This window comes from Tinamus guttatus, unplaced genomic scaffold (assembly GCF_059628265.1).
Source record: "Tinamus guttatus ecotype Peru unplaced genomic scaffold, ASM5962826v1 Tinamus_guttatus_pri_ptg000224l, whole genome shotgun sequence".
Taxonomy (NCBI): Eukaryota; Metazoa; Chordata; class Aves; order Tinamiformes; family Tinamidae; genus Tinamus; species Tinamus guttatus.
Window position 1 is genome coordinate 251,398 of NW_028288758.1, and position 12,403 is coordinate 263,800.

Here is a 12,403-nt window from a genome sequence, read left to right on the forward strand (position 1 = left end):
TTTAGATGAAAATCTGATGTATTCTCTGTCTCCCCCTCTTCCTTCCTTCCTTTTTTTTTTAATACTCTTTAGTTGATAAGAAACTGCAAGGGATAAAAAACCCTCAGTTACTATCATAACATGTTTGGTGCTTAGGTGATTTAGTCATTTATAAACTAATATCCAGGAACCAACATTGTGCAGCTGTGCTGTCAGCTATATCCAAACAGGAATCTGTAGCTACTTGAGGGATTATCAAAAATTAAGAAACAGATTGCAGCACTTCTATGCCTTGTAGACTTTACGTAAGAGGAGTAGTATATTTAGAAAGCATATTCCAAGACTAACAATTTGCTTGTTCTCAGTTGGTAAATTCTAAATCAGAAGACCTGGACTTCTGAAAGATTTTAGTGAAAGTCCAGTTTGGGAAACAGTCACTGGATGAATTACTTTTTCAAAATATGTGAGGGAAAAGGGCTGAACCTTCAAAGTCTGTCTATGAACCTTCGAAAAATATATGCACTCGATTTCAAACACAAGTTATTGAAGTACTTGAGGACCAAAAGTATACAAAATTGAATATAGATAGGCTTTTACATGTCATTGAAGGAGAGTCTGTGACCAAAATGGAGAGATTTGGGCTGTTCTGATTGTTATAAAAATGGCAAATAGCAAAAAAGAAAAGGTGAGTTAGATAACGTTAGGGGCTCAGGAAAGCTCCCTGATGATGATGAAAAGATGATGATTAACTGCAGCTGAAAGATTAGATATCTAGGAATAAATGGTTTAGACTCCACATCAAAGTTCCTAACCTGGGCTGAGAAATGTCTGGAAGAGACTTAGGTGTCAGTGTTTCCCAGGATAACACAGTGGTCAAAGGGACTAATCAGATCTTTTGATGTCTCATCATAAATCTTGAGACTGAGCACATGGTTAACTTTTACTAAATCATGTGTCCTCTTGTATGAGCAACTCAAGAAGGATTTTGATAAGCATGGAGGAAAAAATCTGACTGGGCATCCATCATTGCACCATCCATCAACTTAGAGCTTCAACGTAAAAAGAAAGTTGGTATGATGAGCAGAGGCATCCTATAATCAGCTATCCTGTACTCAGACAGTTTAGCTTGTAAAAAAAAAAAAAAAAAAAAAGGAGAGAGAGAGAAATTTCTCTTCTCTGTGTAATTATTGCAGATCAGAATTACTGATAACAGCATCTTTCTTTTGAAGGAAAATAGCTACAATCTGAGGTTAGGCAATTGACATGAGACATATCATATGTTGTGTTATCAACGGCCATAGCAAATTATGAGAAAACATAAGGAAACTGTTGTTAAAGTAATTGTTGCAATTGCAGATAGAAGACAAGGAGAGAAGAGGAGAAACTCAGTCTTGATTTCCCTTTTTTTTTTTTTTTTCAGGACTAGACCTCTAGCTGACATGTACTCTAGAATTATGTTACATCATGTTACCTTTTTCCTTAATGACCATTAATCTTACCTTTGTTTTGCAAATGAGATTTTTTTCGAATTACCTTTTGCAAGTAATTTTCATTGAAATTTTCTGGAGAAGAAGTATCATCACAATTCAGCATAAAGTAAACTGAATACAGTGAAAAAATATTTAATTATTTTGTCACATAATTCACTTTTAGCATTTTAAAAGTTGCCATGATGACCTCAGAATTGATTTGTTATGTTATATTTAGCACTAATTTGTTCATATATCATTGCCATTTTAAAGACCTTACATCTATAGCTGTTTGTAAGACAACTGTAGCAGTAGTTTTGAGGTGTTCTGTTGATCTGCTGTCTGTAGTGATCGGGCGTCCCATCACAATTAATTTCAGACCCCATCTGTGAATAAAGCTTTACAATTACTCCACCAATCTACACTAGCACTTAATTTTGAGAGGCAGACAATTTATTGTAAACTAGGCCTGAAGTTTGATGAGTTAATTAGGCTTCCTAACCTGTTATCTTACCTTTCATAATTAATACCATAATCATATTAATCCAAACTCAATTACACAGAAGCCACTGTGTGAACGTTTATTAAGAAAACTGGAGCAAAACACGGGCACAGTAAGACATCCGTGCACTCCTCAGGGTGCAGATTCTGGAACAACTCGTACTGTAATTAAGAGGGGGATTCTGTATCTCTAGTAATCTGGGGAATTGCTTTATATTTATTAAAATTTCTGGGCAGTTGTGTTGTGTAACCACCTATAATTGTAACTTCTGTATGAATTTTAAAGCAAAGAATATCTGTTATGTACAGGATGTGCCTAGGGTCTGATTGTTTGGTGCAGTGATTGGGAATGGGACATTTGGACTTAGCGCAGTACTTCAGATAAATGCTTTATTATATAATGACTGAAAATGTGAATGTATGCTAGGGTTAGCTGCTTTTATTTTGCTGTTATTGTTTTCACTGTATCTCTTAATGCAAGGCCAAAGTATACCACATTGCACATGCTGAGTTTAGCTGTGGCATTATTTACAGTTTGTGAGAATTTTTCTAATAATCTGGAGAGTTTATATCAGAAAAGCAAGGTGGTTAATCTCTGCTGTTAATACTGTTGTTGGGTGCTTATTTTAGTAGTTCAACAAATAGCAGTGTAAGACAGAAGAAAAAAACTTTCAGACTCTTTAAGGTCATTATATGCATCTGTTCTTCCCTCTTTGTTCTCTTGACTACTTTGAATGGAGAATCAGTGCAGAAATTTGCAGAGTCTCAGATGTGACAGAAGTATACCAGAGTCAACATTGCACATATTTCCCTGGGCCTAGAGGGGCTGAGTGTGTTGCCTGTATGTCAAAGCCTAAAAGCTATCTTTCAATAAGATGTAATTAAAGTAGGCTTTTTTCAAAGGCCTCAGATGTTAGATATCTCTTTAAAAATGATATATCAGTAATCTGTTTCTTTAGTGTTGTTTGGGCTTTAGTTATTTGAATGAAGAAGAAATTTGTTCTGAAACACTGGTGGAACTTGTGCTAGGAGTTTCTTCCAGAACTTGGGAAGTGTTTCCAGGTCTTTATTGGAACTTCTTCCTGATAGAACATATGATTTCTTGAGCATGACCATCATTTGTTGGTAAATCTGCATGAAGCAATACTATGGTGTCAGCAGTGATTTAATGATTCTGTAAGCCCATGCCCCAGTATGGGTTGCAGACTAATCAGCTGGAGAGCAGTTTTACAGCAAAGGACCAGGGAATTCTAGTGGACAAGATGAAGAAGCCAGCAATGTGCCCTCATGACAAAGCCAGTTACCACTGCCTGCATTAGGAAAAGCATTGCTCAACAGGTCCAAGGAGATGATCCTTCCCCTCAACTCCAGAGATAAACTGAACTATGGGAAAATTTCACTTGAACATAAGAAAGCACTCTGCTGTGGGAGTGGTTGAACATTGGAACATTTCCTAGAGAGGTTGTGGAGTCTCTGTCCTCAAAGAGATTCAAAATCCAACCGGACATGGTTCTGGGCAATCTCCTTTAGCTGACACTCCTTGAGCAGGGGGATTGGTCTAAATGCTTTCAAGAGATCCCTGCAAACCTTAAATGTAAGCATTTGGAATTTGATATATTGTGTTAGCCTGAATACCTCGTGGGGTAGAATCTGGAGGCAATTGAAAAAAAGGCTTTTCTTTGGCCTTTACAGAAGATGAAGCAGTGGAAGTGTAATCTGTGTTTGGGGATAGTAGGTGATTCTGACATAGACTTTCATTTGTTTGCTTATGGATAAAATGGTCTTCATATGTTTGTTAGCCTTGTCGTCTAGGAAGAATTCTGGCCAAGCCACAAAGATGCAATAACATCTTGCAGTTATGATGTGACAATGACATATGGGTTATAGAGCCATCTCCAAGGCTATAGTTGGGTGGATGGGATCAGAAGTGCCCAGTGAGAGCTCTATAGGGAAGGATGACAAGAGTTTTTGAGGACTTAGCACTGCATGCGCCAAAACCTTCCAGGACAATAAAAGAGCACATACAGTGTTGAGAAGGAGTTGTCAGGATTGTTTGTCATTCTCTTACTTCTAGGTGTTTTGTAAAACGATTTTTGACTTCTGAACAGGGTCTGGTAGCAAACTTGGAATCCCTTAACACTGTGAGAAATCGGGTAGATCATAGTAATAATGCTGGTCCAAATGAAATATTCCAGGCTGATGGCAGGTGCACGCCTATGTTAAAAAGTGTAGATCTAAATCTCATCATATGTAAAAATCTTTGCCATTATCTCAAGGTAGAAAATAAATTAATGTCTAGTAAAGGTGATATTTTTTTTTTCAAAAAAAATTGTATGCTTGTAAACTTTGAGTAAGTATCAAAATCAAAATAGTCAAATAGCCTATTAACTGAAATAATATGAATTTAAGATATTAGATTACTAAATATTAAGCTCAGGTCTTTGTTCAGTTTTGATATTCTATTCTTGTTTTCTTACTGTTTTGTTACAGAAACTGCCATTTTTTTTCTGTATTTTATGCACAGCTTCTGTAACGTCACTGCTAGAATTTCATATGTTTAGCATTCGAAGCATGATTGCACAGGAAAGCTTTTTTTTTGTGGAATTTGAATGGTTTCTTTGATAGTAGATATACATTTAAGAAAAAAAAAAGAAGATCACTTATCCAAAATGTTTCTTATCACGATAGTGGAACACTTCCAAAGCTAGCAGAGGTCTGAATTAAGACTATCCATACTGTATTGGCTTGCTGAAGGGCAGTTTTGCAGAGGATGTGAGTTTACGTGCGCAGAGATAGATATTGGGCAACTGTTTCTGTTCTACAGAGAAGCACTGAGTTCTCTTTACTTTGTAGTTAATAAGATGCGGCTATTCTTTTGTGAACTGCTCCAAAACTGTGAGGAAATCATGCTTCATGAGACATAAACATTGTTTCCTTGCTGAAAATTTTCAGGTGTTATTACTGGAAGCTGCAGCTTAGATGAAAACTGTAGGGCTTTCATAACTCTGCTCAGGAAAAAAAAAAAACAATAAAGCAAAACTATTTGAAAATTGAAACGGTTAACACCTGTGTATTCATTTTTCTGCATATTCAATCTTTCAAAGAGCAGGGGGTGTCATAGATGTTTTGAAGGGTCAGCTAGACCATGTTTGGGAATTCCAATAAGGATTCAGATTGAAATTAATATCAGTAACAATACAGAATATTCAATTCAATACAGAATTCAATTTTTAAATATAAAGTTTAATATTTTAATGTTGTAAGGGAATAGTGTTGCAGGTTAGGAAGTAATTATTTTCCTTTTCAGTGAGATAACTTGTATTTTATTTTTATTGGATTTCACTTGTCATTGTGTTTTTTGTTTTGTTTTTTTTGTTCGTTTTGCTAGATTGTTTGTTTTCTTTTAGGGAAGGCAAAGGCAGACATACATGTTGTTGAATGAAGCGGAGCTGTGGAAAAGACCTCTCAGATAAAAACATATATCTATTCTGTGTGAATCTGCTCAGATTACCTGTGTGCAGGTGCATTAAAAGTGATTGATTCATCCAGAATAGCTGTGAACTCTCTGTGTAGTTCAGGTAAATCAGACTGAACGTGTTGCATTATTTTGTACATAATACACAATTTATTTAATCATTTACAGAGGCCATTTGCTTGTGATTTCTGGATATCTGGAAGCCTGCTGGGATAGACTATTTTCAGCAAGCAACAGCCCAGCACCATTTGATGTCCTTGTCAGAATTCTTAAACTCTCCAAAACCTAGATTTCTAAGTGGGTAATTATAGTTACCAAAACCAAGATGTTTATAGGCCTTAGAACAATGAATGTACCAATGGAAATTTGACAGAATTTAAGCCAAAAGTTCTTTTATGTTTTACTAGTAAGAGGCATTTGTTAGATACTCTGTCTCTCTGTGGAACTCAATCAGGGGCATGGCATTTTCAGCTTCATTTTTAATAAAACTAAAATTTGGTATTGTCAATGAATTTTTTTTTTTTTTTAGATTGCCCTTGCACCTGTTATTAAACCGTCCAGTTTCTAAATGCCTATCTAGTTACAAGGAAGAAAAATTAATGGCTATACAGTACTAAGTCCTTCAGTGTTGCATTGCTCTGTTAATATCTCATAAATCTTCAGATACTTTATGTCCCTTTCTTTGTTTCTGATTCTTTGCATTTAACCTAAGACTCAGCACTGAGAAAGGCTAAGCTCCGTACTTGTTCTTACTTATAGAGGAGTTGTCAGGACCCTCCAGGAAACTTTTGTGACTGCACTCTTAAACAATATTGTGACAGTGATAATTGTGTATCTATTCACCCTGTCATTTTGTCTCCCCTTCCCTTCCAGCTAGTGTTCCCACTAAACAATCCAGAATTTGCACACTGAAGTTGTTATTTCTATGTTTATGCTTACTGAACACGGAGCAGGAAGTCAAGGTAGTAACTCTTGTATTTCGGTTAAAGGCTCTCACAGTATAGTTTGCTCCATATACTTTAGGAGCAGAAAGATTCCTCAAATGATTCTCGATCGATGTAATTACTTCTAAATGTTTGTAACTATTTTTTTTCCTCAACCCACAGAGTAGAAAACGGTTAATTTCTTATATAGGGTAAAATTAAACTAGCCTCCTATTTTAAGGTGTACTTACTGCACAGGTAAGCATGGACAGGGCTGTCAATTGTCCTAACTAGCACAACAAAACAGCTATGAAGATACAGTGCACATTTAACTGTGCTCTGTGTAGACTATGTTCTGAGACACCATCACTGGTGTCATTCCTAAGCTGAGTGAAGAACAACTAATGTTAGTGCAGCTGCCTGGATCTTAGTCATGCTTTGCATTTCATTCTGGATGAGTATGAAGGTCTGCTCTGCTATATGAAAAAAACCAACCTTTGACTTCTTTTCTCTATGAATTTTGCTCATTTAATTGGCAAATTTGGTTGGAACTTCAATCAGTATTCTAGACAGATGCAGAGATTAGCTTCCTTTTTTTTGCAAGTAAAATTCTTAATTGAGTGTTTTTTAATGAATTTTTGATTAAGGAAATGGAAACAAAATGAGCACTGCATCACTTTGGGAAAAATATTTAGTTTTGATTCTTCATTTTTGGAGACATCTCAGTTTTTTTTTTTTTTTATATTCCCTTGGAGAAATAAAGTATGAAGTAAAAGAAGATATAGAGAAAAATACCAAAACAAAACCTTTCCTCTTTTATTACCCAATTCCTTTTCTGCTCTACAACCTACCAAGCTATTAAAGAAACTGTAACTTAGAATGGCAAAATTATAAACCTATTTCTAACTTAGTGTCAAACTTTTTAAAATCTATAAATTTGTTTACCTCAAATAGTCCTTGTTAAGTATATAAATGAGAAAAAAAACTCTTCTTACCCTATGATCAATAGAATTTTACCCCAATTTTTAAGTACTAGGGGAAAATATTACTTTTTTTGCTGAGACAGACATGAAAGGATTGTGGAAAAAAATGCATTCTGTTTTGAAATTTAACTGAACACTGAGTGCATTATCCAATTATTAGAGATGTAAGCCAGATGAAGCATACCGATTGTCCATTATAAAAAAAAGTAATTTGCACTATCTGATTAATTTAAGTATAAATAATTATATTGATCAATCTTCTAGACAATAGGCAGGGATAACCTAACAATCTAATGTTAATTATGCTTACATTCCAAAACTCATATTGATTCTTAAATTACATTTACAAATTCACTGGTATGGTTCAAGAGTCTAATGCAGTATATGTGTGACACCTACTGTAGACTTGAAGAAAGAGATTCTTGGTCATAAAGATGAAGATAGCTGGTCAGAAATGTCACAAAGCAAAGTTGTGTTATAACTTCCAAGCATCCTAGTTACTTTATTTGTGTTCAGTAGAGAGAAAAAGTGTTGCTGAGATTACCAAAATTGATGAAGAATACTTGTTTTCAGGAAATATAGCCTTGCAGAGTCTTAAAAGGGATGAGACTTTCAAAAGATAAAAGGTTGGTATTTTCTCATATTCTGACTTTTAAATGGACCTATTGGAGCACTGTCATCATGACATACTTCTGACAGTCTTGGCTAAAATTTTTCTCAGAGAAATTGAGCAGCAGAATGCTGACTTGTCCAGACTCCCAAGTTATGCATGTTTGGATGGGGATTCTTCATGTGATGAAAAACCTACTCTGTGCAATATCGGGGTGAATTGAGAAGACCAGGTAATGAGAAAAGGGACTGAAGCCTGTTGCCTTCTCAAATATTATAAATTTAAGTTTCTATCTCCTAGTCACCTCCTGCATAAAAATAATAGTAGCTGTCAGGTAGGCAAGCTGCAAGAAATGGGTCAAAGAAATGGGTCAAAAAAGGCATTTCACTGCTGTGTTTTTTTATGAGCAGTGTTAGTATATGTAGTTCATGATGTTCACATGATAAGCAGTGCACTTGCTTTATGAAATAAAACTTGCATTATCACACCCCCGGAAGTAGTGTCATGTGAAAAGAAAAGAAATAAGAATTGAAAGGGAGTAATCAACTACTAAAAATATTGTTGCAATTAGTCACCAAGACATGATAGATTGTGTATGTACTACTTAATCACCTCTTAGGTGCTTGGTGAGGGTCAGTATAAATTTGAATTCTTCTTGAGTATCCAAACTGAGCCTTTATCAACAGCATGGGGCAGTCTGCATGGAGCGGATTACATAAGTTTTCAAACTCTGACTTCAAGGAACATCCTTGCTGCCCCAACATGTAAGATAGGTCTAACAGACTCTGCAGCTTCTGTGGTCCCACACTTCTTTCAAAACTCAGGGTAGACTCCTCTAATTGTTGCCTCTCCTAATGTTGTTCCACAGGCAGACCATCCTTTTCTAAACCTGCACCGAGGGATAGCTAGGAAAAGCAGGTCCTGGGCCTGGAACGAGCTCTTGCTGTGACCATAGTGGAGGGGAAATACTTCAGCTGTCAAAAGGACTGCTGTTTTTAGGGGATTTTGCTTTCTGTTGTAGGTTCCTCTGAGGCAGCTGATGGTCTTTCTGCCATAGCAGATAACTAAGGTCCCTGGAGGACAGGAACTCACTATTGCCTCCTTGCTTTATCTGTCCTTACTGTCATGTAGCTGAAGCATTTGTGCTCATACAGCCAAACAGTACATGTTGTTTTAGCTTTTCTGAAAGCATTGTTTCTAATGACACCCTTTTGAGTGTTTTTGCCTAAAATTTATTTTCACAGAACTATCTTGGCGCCGCTTTTAATAATATAATACAAAACTTCAGTAAGGGGGTGTTGCAGTTTGAAAGTGGTGCCAGGGTGCGGGAAGGAGTTATCAGATACTGTGTTAGCTACACGCCCGACTCTGGCAGTATCAGATTCACGGACAGTCTGTCAACCGTAGGTCTCATTGCCTTCCAAACAAGTAGTCGAGTTCACGAATAGCGTGATTTATTCAAGTTCAACATTTACAAAGCAGGTTTCAGATGTCAGTACAGGAAATTCTCTACTGCAGTGTGGGTTTTTTAGCTAGCTCAGCTGTACAAATGTGCAATCATCACTCACCCCAGAAGATGGGAGAGGGCTCTCAGTCTCAAAGAGTCTTCTCAGGCAGCGTTCCAACCCAAGGGGAGGAAAAGGTGGAGTCAGCCCGTTGACTGATCCCAGAAGTTACGATGTAGTTTTCCCTCCAACTTCTGAGTCTCCTCAGTCAGCAGCCTGATCAAAGGGGAGAAAAGGGTTCAGCCTGTCAACCGATCCAGAAGTTACAATAGAATCTTCCCTCCTCCTTCTTTCCTCCTTAGTTCACCTTTTATATACGTATTTTTTCCACATAGAAATGGAGTTTGAGTGACTGTAGTTATACTTGTTATTCATTGGTGAAAAAGTATTTTGCTTTCATTTAAAGGTGTTGTCAATCAAAAATCTAGAGCATATGCTAAATGAGGAGTGGTCATACCTCAGAGGCAGGTAACTTTTGGGATGGAGGTGTGCTTTGGCATTACAATGAACTTATAATGAGTAAAGTTCATCCAAAAGGAGTGATTTGCCATCCTTGCTGGCTGAGCACCGGCCATCTTATCATATCTCTCCCATTGGACAACTACTGTGCAGCTTATCAGCGGCCTAGCACAGGGAGTACAACAGGGTTTGGCCTCTGTCTCTTCACTCCACTCTCCTTTACTCCCCTTTGCAGCTGCGAGGAGGGCCGGTTGTGTTGCCCAGGAAACCATGGAGGAGCAGAGTCAGTGCATACCAGCGTTTCAATCAGGAACAGTATCAGTGCGTTCCAGGCCTGGAAGTTGCAGCTGTGTCTCACCCCAAGCAAGCTTCTATAATGCCCAAACTTCTGTTAGACCCTAGCTTTTCTCTAAGTCAACCCCTTTTCAAGCAGTTCTTCGGCAGGATGTCAAAGGGTGTTGGATGAGAAATGAGTGAAAGGCAAGGAGTAAGGAACAAGTTTAAGCCATCCTTTTATCAGTTATATGATTTCATACAGAATAGCTGGCAGTCCTTTATCCCCTTTACCTCTGATTGGTAGGCAAGCGTTAAATTAACAGTAGCAAACAACTTGGTCTAACATCTTGTTAGACTGTCATGACTTCCCAATTTTGGAAAACTCTCACAGGTGCCCAAAAACATTTTTATATAGAACTAGGATCTCTGTCCAAAGATGTCATTGTATTGTAATGTAATACTTAACAAGGTAATACTGATATTAGTGATATTCGAGATGGAATCTCGATCTTTGACTTGGTAGGTCAAAGAATCTGTCATAAATGTGTTCCTACCCAGAAAGGAATGTCAGAGGAACAGGAAAAATACAAGAGCAGAGAAGTATTGGTATTTTGACCACAGATGTAGGTAGTGGTGTACCAGGTAGGTTTAAAGCTAAGTTTTTCCAGTGAACAAATGATGAAGCTATAATGCTTGGAAAAGCAGTTCAGAGATGTATTTTTTTTTTTCCACAAAACAGATGATTTCTCCAGTGTAGGCATAAGCAGACTGACAGGAGGGCTGAGTCACTTGAAAAGCAAAGAACTTAAGCCATCTGTAGCGTTACACAATCCTATGTTGTTGCTTAATAGCTGTCTAGGTGTGCTAATTAAGCTTTAATTGAGAAAGAATGTATTGCTGTTCTTCCCTTAGCTTTGAAAAAAAGTCCATTGTTGCTATGAGTCAAGGAATATGCCAGCAGACTCTTCATAGGAGACCTTGTTGAAAGGGTGAATGCAATTCTGGGCTAATGTTTATCCTTAGGGAGAGGCTTACACTGCAGCCCAAATACTTCTCATCTTTGGTCAAAGAGTTGTTCAGTTTTTGTCAGTTCAGGAAAACAGCACTGATTGCATTTTTTTAGAGCAAAAGTGGAAGATCATGAAAATTGAATTCCAACATGCTTGCACTTAATCACTTCTACTGTGCTGCTAGTGGAAAATGGGTGAGATCACATTTACAAGAGGAGAAACTACATGAGGAAATATCATTCTCTGCCTTTTTTAGGGAAATGGCGGCAAACCACAGGAAACCTTTGAATGTCAAGGTTTAGAATGCTAGTACTTGCTGTTGATCTGCAGTCAGTGTAATAGAAACAGGGGGCTCAGCAGAGATGAAATAGGTGCTTTCTGAAATTAAAATAGAATTGGAAAATGGTTCAGCCCATTATAAAAGTGCTTTAATCTTTCAATCAAGACAGGCTATTACTAAAATTAGGAAGAAAGGTAATATGTTACCAGAGGATTTTAATAATTATTAAAAATGTGTGGATACTGTGATTATTTTCATTTTTATTAATGTTAGGTTTATTTTCAGCTAATTATTACCCATTTCTAGCTGGCTAGTTTCCTTAAATGTCTGACTGACTCCTCTCTCTTTATTCATAGAATCATAGAATCATAGAATCATAGAATGCTTAGGGTTGGAAGGGACCTCTAGAGATCATCTAGTCCAACCCCCCTGCATACGCAGGGACACCTAAAGCACGTGGCACAGGACTGCATCCAAGCGGGTTTTGAAGATCTCCAGAGAAGGAGACTCCACAACCTCTCTGGGCAGCCTGTTCCAGTGCTCTGTCACCCTCACTGTTAAGAAATTTTTCCTTAAGTTCCTATGGAATTTTTGATGTTTCAGTTTCCGGCCATTTCCTCTAGTCCTATCAGTGGCCACCACTGAAAAGAGACCATCCCCGTCCTCTGCACTCCCTCCCTTGAGGTATTTATATACACTGATTAGATCCCCTCTCAGCCTTCTCTTCCCCAGGCTGAACAGGCCCAGCTCCCTCAGCCTCTCCTCATAGGGCAGATGTTCCAGGCCCCTGATCATCCTTGTAGCCCTGCGCTGGACTCTCTCCAGCAGCTCCACATCCCTCTTGTACTGTGGAGCCCAGAACTGGACACGGTACTCCAGATGCGGCCTCACCAGGGCTGAGTAGAGGGGCAGGATCACCTCCCTCGACCTGCT